At 46.9% G+C, this 14080-nt stretch overlaps 2 long non-coding RNA genes across 2 annotated transcripts; one reads left to right on the top strand and one right to left on the bottom strand.

Annotated features, from left to right (window-relative positions):
- Positions 1-3153: 3153 nt before the first annotated feature.
- On the top strand, positions 3154-4404 carry LOC129603437 (uncharacterized). Its single transcript, XR_008693291.1, has 2 exons — positions 3154-3607; positions 4040-4404. It is a non-coding gene; the product is annotated as an uncharacterized LOC129603437 (long non-coding RNA).
- Positions 4405-4432: 28 nt separating this feature from the next.
- On the bottom strand, positions 4433-6018 carry LOC129603436 (uncharacterized). Its single transcript, XR_008693290.1, has 2 exons — positions 5448-6018; positions 4433-4735 (listed from the first exon to the last, which is right to left on the bottom strand). It is a non-coding gene; the product is annotated as an uncharacterized LOC129603436 (long non-coding RNA).
- Positions 6019-14080: the final 8062 nt, after the last annotated feature.

The raw sequence follows: 14080 nt of genomic DNA, 5'->3' as shown, positions 1-14080 counted from the left end.
CTTCTTGTTGTCCTTCGAGTCTCTGGTTTAGATAAAACCTCCGTCTCCTCAGTAGGTCCCTGAGAGAGAAGGAATTATCAACCAGATATAACATTATCTACCCCATTAAACACACCATCTACCGACTGGTCAGACTTCTGCTCAGGCTCACCAGTCCCCTCTTCCACCATTCCCAGCTCTAGGTCATCTTGTTCTTCACTTTGTTGCTCTCCCTCACCTTCTCGTTCCCCTGGAACACTCCTTATCTCTGTTCTATGCACCTGTCGCAGTGCCCCCCCATGCCCCACAGGGGCAATGGAGTACACCACACCTTGCTCAGAAAGTGGACGGACTACTCGATAGGGTGTGGGGCACCAGGAGTCCTGGATCTTATTGCAGCCTCTAACAGACAAATTCCTAGCATAAACCAAAACACCCTGCTCAAAGACTGCACTTACACTCTGATTCTGATCAATCAGGGACTGTTGCGCTCGTTTCACTGCTAACCATTGCTGAACCATATCATACGCAACCACCAATGACTTCTGATGTTTCTGCACCCGCTCTTCTAAAGGGATATCATACTTGACTTCATCTTCCATCCCCAACAAAAAATCCACAGGCAGCCGTGGTTCCTGCCCAAACATATAGTATGGGGCCATGCCAGCTGATTGGTACGCTGTCGTATTATAAGCGTAAATGACCTGTGATCGGTGGTAAGGCCACCGTCGTTTCTGCTCTGGGGGAAGGGCCCTTAACAAATCATCATCAAAGTGTGCAGTTAAATCGCTCACACTGACCATTCCCTTGTGGGTGATATGGGGTGGTACGACTCTTTTCAACCTTATAGATTTTACACAGTTGATAAATCAGCCAAGTTTTGACCTTGATCTGAATGAATACGTCTTGGGGGTCCAAACAACTAAAACCAATCTTTCACCAGTACCTCCGCCACTGTACTGGCCCGCTGGTCCTAAGTCGGGACAGCCTGCGTATACTTGGAAAACACGTTTGTCATTACTAATACGTTTTCTCTACCATCTGTCGAACGCTCCAAAACCGTAAAATCTATGCCTTGAATTTCATGGGGCCGCAATGCTCCCCATAAATGTTTCAACCTTTAGTTGAATAGCTTTGGAAAGCACACACCTTTCACAATCTTTACACCATCTTTCCACATCTACGTAAAATAATTACAACAATAATAACGTGAACGTACCAGCTGCAATGTACGGTCAACCCCTTGATGGCCATGATCGTCATGAAGTGCACGTACGACACGGTTCTGCAAACACTGGAGTAACACAAGCTGGTCGACCTCCCTCCCTCCATCCAATGCATAAGTCCGGCGATACAGTACGGAGCCACTTTCTTTAATACGTCCCCACTGACGAACCAGCTCCCTCGTACGCTTAAAAAGTATTCCTCTCCTTGGCTTCTGGTGTTCTACAGGCCGTCCAATACCCCAAAAAAGGCCCAATAACTGGGTCCTGTTTCTGTAGAACAACTAGATCCAATTGTAAACACCCTGGCAACACTAATTTCTGTCTGCACGAGGGGAGCTCTCTCATCCTGTAGATCTAACCGGGGGTCTCTACATGTCTCAGGTTCTCATGCTGACGCGACAAAGCATCTGCGTTGATGTTTTGGGAGCCTGGCAATACCTTATTGATAGATCAAAGGCAGCCAGCTCTGAGACCCATCTAAGAGTTTCGCTGTCGCCAGTTGACTTAACTGATTGTTGTCTGTTAATACTATACTGCATGGCTTTAAAGGTATTCTCTAAATTTTTCCGTAACAGCCCATTTCAGAGCCACCAGCTCCAGTTTCATAGAGCTGTAGTTTTTCATAATATGCTCTGTATGTTTCAAGTTCTTGCTGGCAAAGGCTATTGGCCATAGCTTACCCTCATCCTGAGAAAGAACTGCTCCCAACCCTCCATGGCTTGCATCCACCTCCAACGCAAATGGCTTCTGCGTAAACAAGAACAGGGCTTGAGATAAGGGCAGTTTTGATTTTCTGAAAACTCACAATCTACGCCCCAAAACTTAACCAAGGGTATCGGGGGAGTCTTGCCCTATCTACTGCCAGGTAGGAGCTTTGCGACCACTCTGTGTAGAGGGGCTGCCATCTGTGAAAAAACAGCAAAAAATCTCCCATAATAACTAGCAAATCCTAAAAAGGAATAAAGCTCTGCTAGATTATTAGGTTTCCTCCAGTCATGTACGGCCGCTACTTTATCTGGGTCTGTGGATAATCTTTCCACAGACACCACATGTCCCGAATACTTCACTTGCTGCTGAAAAAACTGGCATTTAGACAGCTTCACTTTTAACCCTTGCTCTAACCGGGAAAGAACCTCCTCCTGCCATTCCAGATGATGCTGCACAGAAGATGAAAATACAACGCCCAGGTCTCCAAACGAACGCTCCATCAGGCGCTGAAAGGTGCTAGGTGCATTACATAATCCAAATGGCATTGGGTTAAACTCAGATAAACCAAATGGGGCACAGAAAGCTGTTTTTGCCTTATACTTTTCAGCCATTTCCCCCTGGCTATACCCACTGGCCAAGTCTAGGGTTGAAAACCTCTGTACTCCAACCAGAGTGTCTAGGGCAGGGGTGTCAAACTCAAATTCACGGAGGGCCAAAATTAAAATAAGAACATTGCCAGACCAATTTCTTTTATGAATTTATTTATGTTTTTATTATCTTTAAGATACAGTAAACTACTGTATTAACCATCCTCATATATTACAATTGAATTTTTGCTTAAATACTGAATCTAGAACAGGTTTAAGAAAATAATAAAAACAAAACTGAAAAAATATCAGGCTTCTATATCTTTAACTTTATTTATTTTAATTGTAACCTAAATCTTTTCATCACAGACCATCAAGACCAACACCTAAAAAAATATCTCTTTCAACTTTGAACAGACCATGCCATCAGTAAATAAAATAATATTTATTCATTTTAGTTTTTTTCACTGTTCATTTACTCTGATGATGCACATGGGTCCAAGCCAGATACTTAGTAATGCTTTTTACATGCAAGTGCATCAATTTCGAGAGTCAGGCTCTGCGCAGAGGAAATCCTCAGGACTGAATGAAGGTGTTCATCGGTGAGACGACTCCTATGTGGTGTTTTGTTCATCTTCATTAAAGGTCCCTGATCATACAGCTTTTCACTCTAAAGAATATTGGACTTTAATGTCTCAGTAAGGTCTCTGTAAATTTTCATTCCATAAAACTCTTTAGATCGTCCACACTGCCCCTGTCAATATGTTGTTTTCACTCCCCATCAGCAAACGCTGTGTTTTCTGGGCGTGTCGCAAGCGAAGCTGCTCACCACACCTCTGTGCGGAAGCGCATACCTTTTTTGTTGTTGTTGTTTTTTGGCTCCATGGATACGAGCCACCGCACGGTTACGATACAATAGGTGGCAGTAGTGCGACGTTGAGAATACACTCCACCGCAATCCTCCACAGCTAACGACGTTAGCCAGCCAGCTAGTTCGTAGCGTAGTAGAACCATACTGTACGTCTACGATCCCGAATCTGACCCTGAAGCTGAAGAGGAGGCTGTTGAAGTCAACACATTTCGGCTGATGCAAGATGTGTCTCATTGGTAATGTCACATTTACTTCAATTTAATTGATTTATGTAATTTGCAAAGCTACTAGCGGTTGCTAATGCGTATGCTAAATGCAGCTATGCAGCTTGAATATTCATAACACGACTTACCTGGAAAACTCTCGTTAATAGATAACACTACTTTAGCTCACGTTATACAAATAAATAGGTTTGAGAGCATAGCTGAAATAATATAAATACATTTTACATTTACACATTTCACTGTTTTGTCTTACTTGTGCTGCTGCTCTGACATAATTTTATTTAAAAATGTGCATTAATATTTCGAGCAATCACTGCATGACCTTCCTGGGAACAAAAAGCATTGGTTCAAATTATATATTGACCTAACGTATTTTTACTGCTTTTAATTATGTTTTTTGTCATTCTTGATAAATCTGACAGTAATATGTCTCTGTATCTGAAGTTGTTACAGATATCTAATCTACAGAGGCTAGTGAGGTGGTGCTGAGGATTCCTGGGGTGAAGAATCTGAGTTGCCATCTCTTCATGCTTCTTCATGCTTGGGTTGTAGATGAAGGCAGAGTTGGATAAAACACTAAAACACTCATTGTATGATGGATGTAAACCCCCTGTGGAATAACTCCTTTACCATTTGAGTAAAAATGTGTTTTTTGTGAGTGCAATACTCAAAGAATTTTTTTATTTTTTATTTATATATAATTTATATGCTTTTTATTTATGGCCGCTTCAACTTTATAGCTTACCATATTAGAAAGAGAAAAAACATGTAATTTCAATACTATGATTTCCTGAATAAAAGTGTTTTCCCTTCAGAAACAGAGTTCAGTGAAATACATAATAGTTAAAGCCAACTTTATTGTAAACCAAAAAAATACACCACTACTCCAAAGCTAGAACAAACTGTTACCTTCACACTCCAATGTGCAATGTATAGGTTACTGAGTTAATTAAGAAGTCTGGGGGTTTGAGGACAGAAGCTTTTGCAGGGCCTTGCAGACGAAATGCATGAAAGTAGGGTAAACAGGGAGATGTGGTGATCCTTGTTCTCATCACTATTTGGAAGACTGAGCGGAAGCAGTCCTCTACCAGATGGAAGCTGTGGCTGTCCTCACCATCACCTCATCGAAACAAAAAGGTACTGCAATCAGAATTGTAGATTAGTGAAATGTTCATTATTATGTAGGTCAAAACCTTCTCTAATGTAAGAACACACAATACCAGAAAAAAAAATTAAACCAAACAAGAGGACAGGCCTGTCTGTGCTAAAACAACAGATAAACAGTTGTTACAATTCAAATATAAAATCTAAACAGTATATACCAATTAAAATCTTCTATTGCCTATCTTACTGTTGGTACGTACCAACTTACATACCTTTACTCCTGAGGCTCGGTTGACTCACTGTAGCCGTTAGCATAGCTAGCGATTAGCTTGTCTCACATGTGGGTTACTGCATTTTAAACAGACCCAACCAACATATTTAGATATCACAAGTATCAAGCACAAACTTACTACAGCGAGCTAGATCCACCGCTTCCTGTCTGTCGCCGCTGGAAGGGCGATAAAGATCAGCTGTTCCCCACAGGTGTATGTGATTACAGAAAAAGGACAGACGCTATCCCACCGCTCCCTGCCTGTAGCCGCTCGACGCCGTTAGTCATTAGCTTTTCTCCACACAGGTGTGTGGCTGCAGGAGCCCACATGAGCACATTTGAAGGGGACAAAGGCTCGGTCGAATGGCTGTAGCCGTTAGCATAGCTAGCTAGTAACTTGCCCCACACATAGGTTACTACATTTTAAACGGACAAACTAACATTTTAAAACATTATAAATATCAAGCATGTACTTACTGCAGTGAGTGGATGACGGACTGTAGGAATGGATCCTTTTTTTCCAACAGGAGCCGTGAAACAAATCCAGCATTGTACGCACCCTCGTTTGAAATGCACATACGTATAAATGCTGAGGCAGTGTTTCTGGCACCGGTCCGTTAAAAATAAAAGTGACCCACAAATCCTCACTTGTTGATCCCTTGTTAAAGTGAATAGACTTTGGTGTTGGTTAGAACACCCAACAACCGAACTATTTCTATGGGAGGACTTGGGCGCTGCCGTGCTCGTCTGTTCACGGTGAGTGAGAGGGGGGAAATGGCGGAAGTCCAGTTTTGGTTCGGGATCATTGTGGGGGTGGTGGTTCAGGATTTGCAGGGAGAATTTTCAACCAGTGTGACAACACATGGGACACGGTCTCAGAGTAGGTCGTGGTCTGTTTTCATTGGGTGAGAAAATTTACGTTTTCAAAATGTGAAAAAAGCAGGAAATGCATTTCTACCGTGCTCAGTTTGTGTATATGTGACCCATAGAGTCATAGGAACGCTCCAAAATGTCTAAAAAGTGGATTTTGCATGATATGAGCCCTTTAACGAAAACAGTTGCTCGCACAGATATGTGCTTTCGAACATAGAGAGCATTTGCGCAGCTTGGGCACGGACTTCGGCCAGCGTGTCAGGGAGGTAAGGTGGAAATTGCGCAGCACCGACAGAGTCATATTTTGACTTGAGCATGTCATGACACTGCAGGTCAATAAGTTCCATTTGGAGATTGCTTGGTGCGTTATTCACATCAAACATAAAGGGATTGCTAAAAAGTTCAAATCTACATTTTTGGGCTTCAAAGTCGGCAAATCGTCGTGCAAACTCAGTGCCAGGTAGAATGAGTTTTTCAGCGAACTGTGCAAACGGCATCACAGCGGTAGTGGTCTGCTCTTTCATTACTTGGCAGCACACAAAATGAGCCAGGTTCCCCTGCTGCATCTGACACTCCCACAAGCGCAACTTGGTTCTAGAAGCCCTCACGGCGTTGTACGTGTCTGTGATGACGTGCGCGTAAACTACCATCTTTTTTTGGACCAGCACTATTGGACATGAGTATGGGCTACTACTTTCTCATATGATTTGAGCCTGTAACAACTGTGGAATATGACTCCTTGCTACTTCATACTGGGATGGTGGAATGCATTGATATGGTTGTCAAACTGGGGTGTCATCATCTGGAATTTCATGTGTGATTAGATTTGTATGTCAGATTTTGGTTTTATTTCCCGTTTTATTCTGAAGGACTCTGGTTTCACGTGTCATGTTTCGGTTTCCTGTTTTATTTTGTAGTACTTTCGGTTTCTGTTTCCATCTGGTTATTTCCCGCTTCACGTACCGGTTGTTATTACACGCACCTGTCCATCATCAGTAATCAGTCACCCAGTATTTAAGCACCACCTTTCACCCCAGCACCTTGCCAGATTGTCGAGTCTTAGTACCACATTCCAGCGTTCCTAGTATTGCTACCTTATTTCTTGATCACATTCGTACGTAAAGTTGGCCATTGAGATTTTAGAGGACGAGTTTTGGTGGAGTGCAGTTACCCCGGAGTGCAGGCACTTTTCGACAGACTCTAATTAATGCGGAGGGATTTGGCACGCGCCCTGCGCGCATCGTCTGTCCGTGTCTCTGCAGCTGCTCCTGCCGCCGTTTCATCGCTTCACGTCTCCGTTCCTGTCACCGCTCCGGCAGCTCACGTTCCCCTGCTCTCCCCCGGTTGCATTCCTCTTCGCCCACCTGATGAACACCGCAGATTCGGCAGCAGACCAGGGCACAAGGGAACAACTGTTTGAGGAGGCAGCCGCTCTCATCCTGAGGGAACCTGCCCTGCGTGAGGCCCTGCAACTCCTCATGTCACGCTCAGAGCCCAGCTCAGTCATGTCACGCTCAGAGCCCAGCTCAGTCATGTCACGCTCAGAGCCCAGTTCAGTCATGTCACGCGCAGGGCCCAGCTCAGTCATGTCACGCTCAGAGCCCAGCTCAGTCATGTCACGCTCAGAGCCCAGCTCAGTCATGTCACGCTCAGGGCCCAGCTCAGTCATGTCACACTCAGGGCCCAGCTCAGTCATGTCACGCGCAGGGCCCAGCTCAGTCATGTCACGCTCAGAGCCCAGCTCAGTCATGTCACGCTCAGAGCCCAGCTCAGTCATGTCACGCTCAGGGCCCAGCTCAGTCATGTCACACTCAGGGCCCAGCTCAGTCATGTCACGCGCAGGGCCCAGCTCAGTCATGTCACGCTCAGAGCCCAGCTCAGTCATGTCACGCTCAGAGCCCAGCTCAGTCATGTCACGCTCAGGGCCCAGCTCAGTCATGTCACACTCAGGGCCCAGCTCAGTCATGTCACGCGCAGGGCCCAGCTCAGTCATGTCACGCGCAGGGCCCAGCTCAGTCATGTCACGCGCAGGGCCCAGCTCAGTCATGTCACGCTCAGAGCCCAGCCCAATCTAGTCACGCTCAGGTTCCAGCCCAGTCGTGTCACATTCAGGTTCCAGCCCAGTCAAGTCACGTTCAGGTTCCAGCCCAGTCGAGTCACGTCCAGGTTCCAGCCCAGTCGAGTCACGTCCAGGTTCCAGCCCAGTCACGTCACATCCAGGTTCCAGCCCAGTCAGGGACACGCACAGGTTCCAGCCCAGTCAGCTCACGCTCAGGCCCCAGACCAGTCAGGTCACGCTCAGGCCGCAGACCAGTCAGGTCACGCTCAAGACCCAGAGCAGTCAGGTCACGCTCAGGACACAGATCAGTCAGGTCACGCTCAGGACCCAGACCAGTCAGGTCACGCTCAGGACCCAGACCAGTCAGGCCACGCTCAGGACCCAGACCAGTCCGGTCACGCTCAGGTTCCGGCCTTGTCCCAGCCAGGTGGCACCACACGTCAGACAACTTCAATTCTTGCCAGGTCAGGCCCGACGTCTACTCTGTCGAGCTCGGCAGCTGCAAGCAGCATTGCCGGCTCCAGAGAGGACGCCATCCCAATCCCTGTTGGCTCCAGAGAGGAGGCCGCAAGCAGCATTGCCGGCTCCAGAGAGGAGTCCGCGAGCAGCACTGCCGGCTCCAGAGAGGAGGCCGCGAGCAGCACTGCTGGCTCCAGAGAGAAGGCTGTTCCAGTTCCTGTCGGCTCCAGTGAGGACGCCGTTCCTGTTCCCATGTTCCCACGGGAGACCACGTTCTGCCTCGTCCCAGTGAGTCCGGACTGGTTCAGGCCGGCCCGGAGCCTGGGATTTCTTGTTTCTCTGCATGCAGGAGTCGTTCTGGGAGGTGCAGGAGGGTTTTGCGGAGACGCGTCTGCATCGGCTCCTGGTGGTCTGGCCCCGGCCACGTCCGCCTCTACACCTGGTGGACTGGCACGGGTCACGTCCGCAGATGCATCGGGTCCTGGTGGTCCGGCCGCGCCTGCATCGGCTCCTGGTGATCCGGCTGCGCCTGCATTGGTTCCTGGTGGTCTGGCCGCGCCTCCATCAGTTCCTGGTGGTCCGGCCGCGCCTGCATTGGTTCCTGGTGGTCCAGTCACGTTCGTCTCAGCTCCTCGTATGGTTCGTATGGTGGCCTCGCCCTTGGTCCTCCCTGCCGCTCAGGTGGCGCTGCCTCCTTCGGCGCCGCCCACCTCGGCTCCACCGTCGTCACGGCCGCTCGCCTGGGGAATGCCCCCCCTTGCCGTGGCGATGGCATGGTCTCTGTCGTCGTCGTCCACCTCGACCTTGGGATCCTGGAGCATCTCCATCGGGAGGAAGTGAGACTCGGCCCCGCTCTCCCGGACTTCGCCAGCCGTGTAGGACTCCCCTGCTACCACCCTCCAGAAAAGGGGTTTCTGTGTCTCGTGGAGACCCCCTGGGAATGTACTTTGTTGGACTCTCTGCCTCCTGGGGTACCAGGGACTGATAATGGACCCTTGTGTTGACCCTCCCCCGGTCTTCCCTCCGCCCTCCCTGCTTGTGTGCAACTATACTTCATTAATAGGGCTCTCGCTTGTTCCCTTTCTCCTTCCTCAAGGTTCTCAAACTCTGGTAACAGTCACATTATGACTCCCAGCCCATGGCTATCTGGTGAGGAACATAAACCACACAGTTCTGAGAATCTACGGACACACATATTTGAGGATCCCTGTCAACCGACACGCTAACCGCTTGATCTGTGGCCATGACTGATGGCGCCAGCCAAACATCTGTTTTACCCACATCGGACGTAAGTCCCACCCCTTTCTCCCTTCATCAATGAGGGTGACACCAACAGCCCTTCTTGGAGATGGTCCTGATTAGGCTCCAGAGTTTCAAAATGCAGCTCTGTTGTATCCGGTGCAGGTATATTAGGACAGGTTACCGGAACATAAACAATGGTTCCTGCAGGAACACAAAATGGCTTCTTACCCTGCACTCTGACGCGATGGGGTTCAACAGACTTAGCCAAGGCATCCATCATCTGGCAATACCTCACTGATTTCTCCAAGAAGGGAGTGCCGTCTTCAGGGCTGGAGCTTCCCACAGTTTGGAACCGTGTTGCTCATACAACTTGTTGGGGGACCTCATCTGTATAATCTGTTATTAACAGAATTATTATTAAGGTCCCACATGCTCAAACAAAGAAGGTACTGTATGTAATGAAGACATGTAATGTCTTTATCCTGATAGTAGTGAGTGAGAACAAAGATTTCAAATCTGAGCGCCAAAACCAGGCGCCAAAACCAGGTGCCAGGATGGGTGAACCATACCTGGCTCCCTCGCGTAGACGTCCGAACTCCCGTTGGTACAAACAACAAAAGGAGGAGGAACTTGGACGTCAGCCATCCTGATTGGACCAAACAATAGGACGGGCATTACCAAAAACACGGTTATAAAAGCTGCCGTGACCAAAGACTCGTCCCTTGTTCTCTTTGACCCTTGTCGCGTCCCCTTGACCCTCCACGACGAAACGACGGACCTTCTCACCAGGATCGAGCAACCCTTGCTCTCCTCGTCCTCTCCGTCGCCTCCATCCACCTGGAGCTTCCCTCTGCCCCCGGCACACCTGGAGCCTCCACCGCAGCCAGCAGCTAAACCAACGTGGACATCATCACGGAGAACGGGCCTGATCACCAATCTATTCCCAGCCAACCGCCTCCCCGCTGCCGCCTCCGCTGATCACGACGCCATCACCCCGACACACACCTGGACCGGACCGCACCGCAACCGCGCAAGCACGCACGCACGCAACGCAGGATCTTCCCACCAGGATTGACCATTAAGGCAGAGGCCTTCTTTTAAATCTGAGCAGAGTAGAACTCTTAGGGGATCAGTAATTGTTTTATTATTGTGTTGTTTTCTTTTCCGGAACACGCGATCTGATCACTGTGTATTTCCGCAATCACGTGACTGTAACGCTGTTATAGATCTGCCTGAATCTAAGAGGTGCACATTGAAGTGCTGTAATTGTGCTAGCTTAAGTACTTTATTGTGGTACTGTGCGGTGCTCTGTTTCTGCTGCGACCACACCAAGCGCACGTTTCAACCACTGCGTGCTTCCACGATCACGTGACTATATCGCCCGATATAGCCCCACGTGTTTGTAAGACCGCAAGCCTTATTGATGCTAGTCCCACTTCACACGCCTTTACTGTGAGCACCAGACACCCGCGCTTCATTCAAAGGGCTCACCGGCACACGTGCGCAGCTGTGGCACCGCTGGGACGCGCTCTCACTCACTCACACACTTACACTCACACACAAACACACACACACACACACACACACACACACACACACCCCTTTTATCTCAGGTAACGCGCATACACATACAGTACGTCCAGACGAACACACCATGAGATTAAGTTGTGATTTGCTGAGTTATTCAAGATAGTGTTGACACTGGAGTTAATATTAATTGTTTAATAAAGCGTTCATAATTTAATTGGTTGTTGTCTGTGATTATTTGTATATGGTTTTACAGCACTGGTGAATTGAGTCGACTATGGTACGGAGTTTACCCTTCAACTAACTTAAATACAATTGAGACTGTATTGGCTATTCCAAATTGATTATTGGTCCCTGGTAACAGTGGTGCCCCGTAAATTAAGTAATTATTAATTCAATTAATAATTATTAAATCAATAATAGTTAAGTGTTTCACTTACCAAACTATAGACCTTTGTTATAAAGTTATATATATTTAAGCTAATAACCAAAATTTGTGAATCTAAATTATAAACATAATTGGTATCTCCACTCAGGAGCTATAAATCCAACTATTATAATTTGTGCTCCTTGCATATCCCCAACATAATTGGTGCAATCCTGTGAGGTTAATCAAACTCAGCCCTTTCTGAGACTAGGTGGTGTTGTTAATTTATTTGGCACTACCACAACCCACACACTGCCCCAACAAACTATAGAGAGGGTTAAATACATTCATCCCCAATACTCCCGGCACACGTGTCTTTTTCTGTTTCATGTGACCGTTAATGAGGTCTTCTACAATCAGTACCCCCGACCGGGCAGACAAATCCCCAAAATTATAACATCCATCTCAAAATAACCCAAATACTAATAATATTTTTTTTAGGCCAATAATCCCAACCATCCACAATCCTTAAGTATGTCTTTAGTGAGATGGGAAAATTCTTTCTTAAAAAAATTAGTCATTGTGGTGACCATTGATTCTGTGTCTAAAAGGCAAGGGACCACAACCCCCCCCCCCCCCCCCCCCCCCCCCCCCCCCCCAAATCAACCTCCCCCTCCGGGCACACACCCACTAGAAGGCTAATGCCTGGGTTACCGGTTAAATTGAAGCCTTGCAACTCTCCCACCAGTGTTTGGCTCCGTACACTAGCAGGCTCTAGTTTTCCACCGTTTTAGGCATTGGAGGATTACCCCCCATCTCTCGTTCTCTTTCTGCTTATCTCCTCTCAGAACGGGATGTCGTGGGGCAATATTGGGCAATATGCCCAGTTTGGTCACACCGGAAGCAGACTGGTTTCCCATCTACACTTCTGGGCTGTGTGGTCTGAATGCTGGGAGAGGGCAGTTTAGGAGGGGTTAATGCTCTAATAACCAGCTCCAACTGAGTCTGCTGTGCTTGCAATAATGACTTTAACTCTGCAGAGTGTGACAAGTTGGAGTCCACACTCTCACTAGATGCTTCCACTTCACTAGACACTAGGGTGGACTGAATGCCTCTTTGGTTACCAGGCTGGCTCTGATATTGTGCTATCCATCTGGTGGCCTCTGCTCTAACATCACACATAATCCATGTGTGTTGGTATTAACCAGATCTCCCAATCTGACCCTCAAAACTTGATCCTTGATCCCATCACAGAATTGATCTCTCAGATCGGTCGGAGCTTTTTGATCTGCCTGACGATCAGTTTTAATAATTTGGTCCATCAGATCCATCAAAGCATGAAAGTAGTCCAGAAAGGACTCCCCCTCTTGCTGCTTACGATTAAAAAACAGTGTTGTAAGGAAATATGAGTGTGTGACAGACCATACACTTCATTAAAAGTGTCAAAGATTTTTTCCATATTCTCTCTCTGTTCAATTGGCAAGTATCTGATTTCGTGTCGGGCACTATACGATGCCTGGGGGATGCCCAGGCATCGTATAGTGCCAGACACATTACTCCTTGTACTGAAGGGTTCGCAAAGCCCTTAGTGGAACACCGCACACATCGTCATGCTAAGGGTTAAGGCACCGCAATACAATTCAAGCGTGATTCAACAAACACCCCAATCGGTCGTGCAAGGACGAGTAGAATAACTTTAAGAAAAAAACCTTACTGTAAATAAACCCAAACGGACAGCAGGAAACATCGATATGCCGCACCAGAAAAAAAAATCAATGTTTAATTCAAACCTTGGCAAGGTAACAAGGCTAAGGGTGGTGCTTAAGTACTGAGTGAAATGATGATGGGTTACAGGTGAGTAGATTACTAATGAGACATAGGTGAGTAAACTAGAAACGGAAGTAAGGCTGGATTTGCTGGTGTCGGTGATGGAACAGGAAGTAGTACCAAACCCGGAAATGAATGGAAACAGTGACTAAATGATGTGAGCTGTGACATCAGGGAGTCACTCATTTGCTCTCTATTGCTGCAACATGTTTGTTCTTCCACATTTTGTGTCTGATTGAAACTGCACAGGTGACCACCGAGTTATGTTACAACTTTTAATATCTGCATGAGACCAGTTAAAACAGTAAGATGCTTTCATGTTGCTAAAACGTAAGTATTAGGGCCAAAAGCTTTTGATCGGACACTCAAATATGCTTTATTTTAAATACACTGAGCTCTACTTTGTTATATTTACAGATGTAATAAATATCCAGTCCATCTGATCTTTGTCTGGTTCTGCCTGGTTTACTATACTGTAAAACAAGAGCAGGATGAAAAGTATGTTCAATTTAAAGTAAAATAAATATGTATCATATATATACAGTATACACACATGCATACTGAAGAGGTTATACTGTATGTAGCATATTCACGGTTTGGTAGGAAATGAGAATGTACATCTTGACATGAAACAGGGAAACTAATCAATAAATATCATCCATCTTCTAAACCGCTTATTCCCTAATGCGGGGTCACGGGGGTGCTGGAGCCTAACCCAGCTGGCAGGGTACACCCTGGACGGGTCGCCAGTCCATC

This window comes from Betta splendens, chromosome 19, assembly GCF_900634795.4.
Source record: "Betta splendens chromosome 19, fBetSpl5.4, whole genome shotgun sequence".
NCBI classification, from domain to species: domain Eukaryota; kingdom Metazoa; phylum Chordata; class Actinopteri; order Anabantiformes; family Osphronemidae; genus Betta; species Betta splendens.
This window is presented reverse-complemented; position numbering and strand designations above follow the sequence as displayed.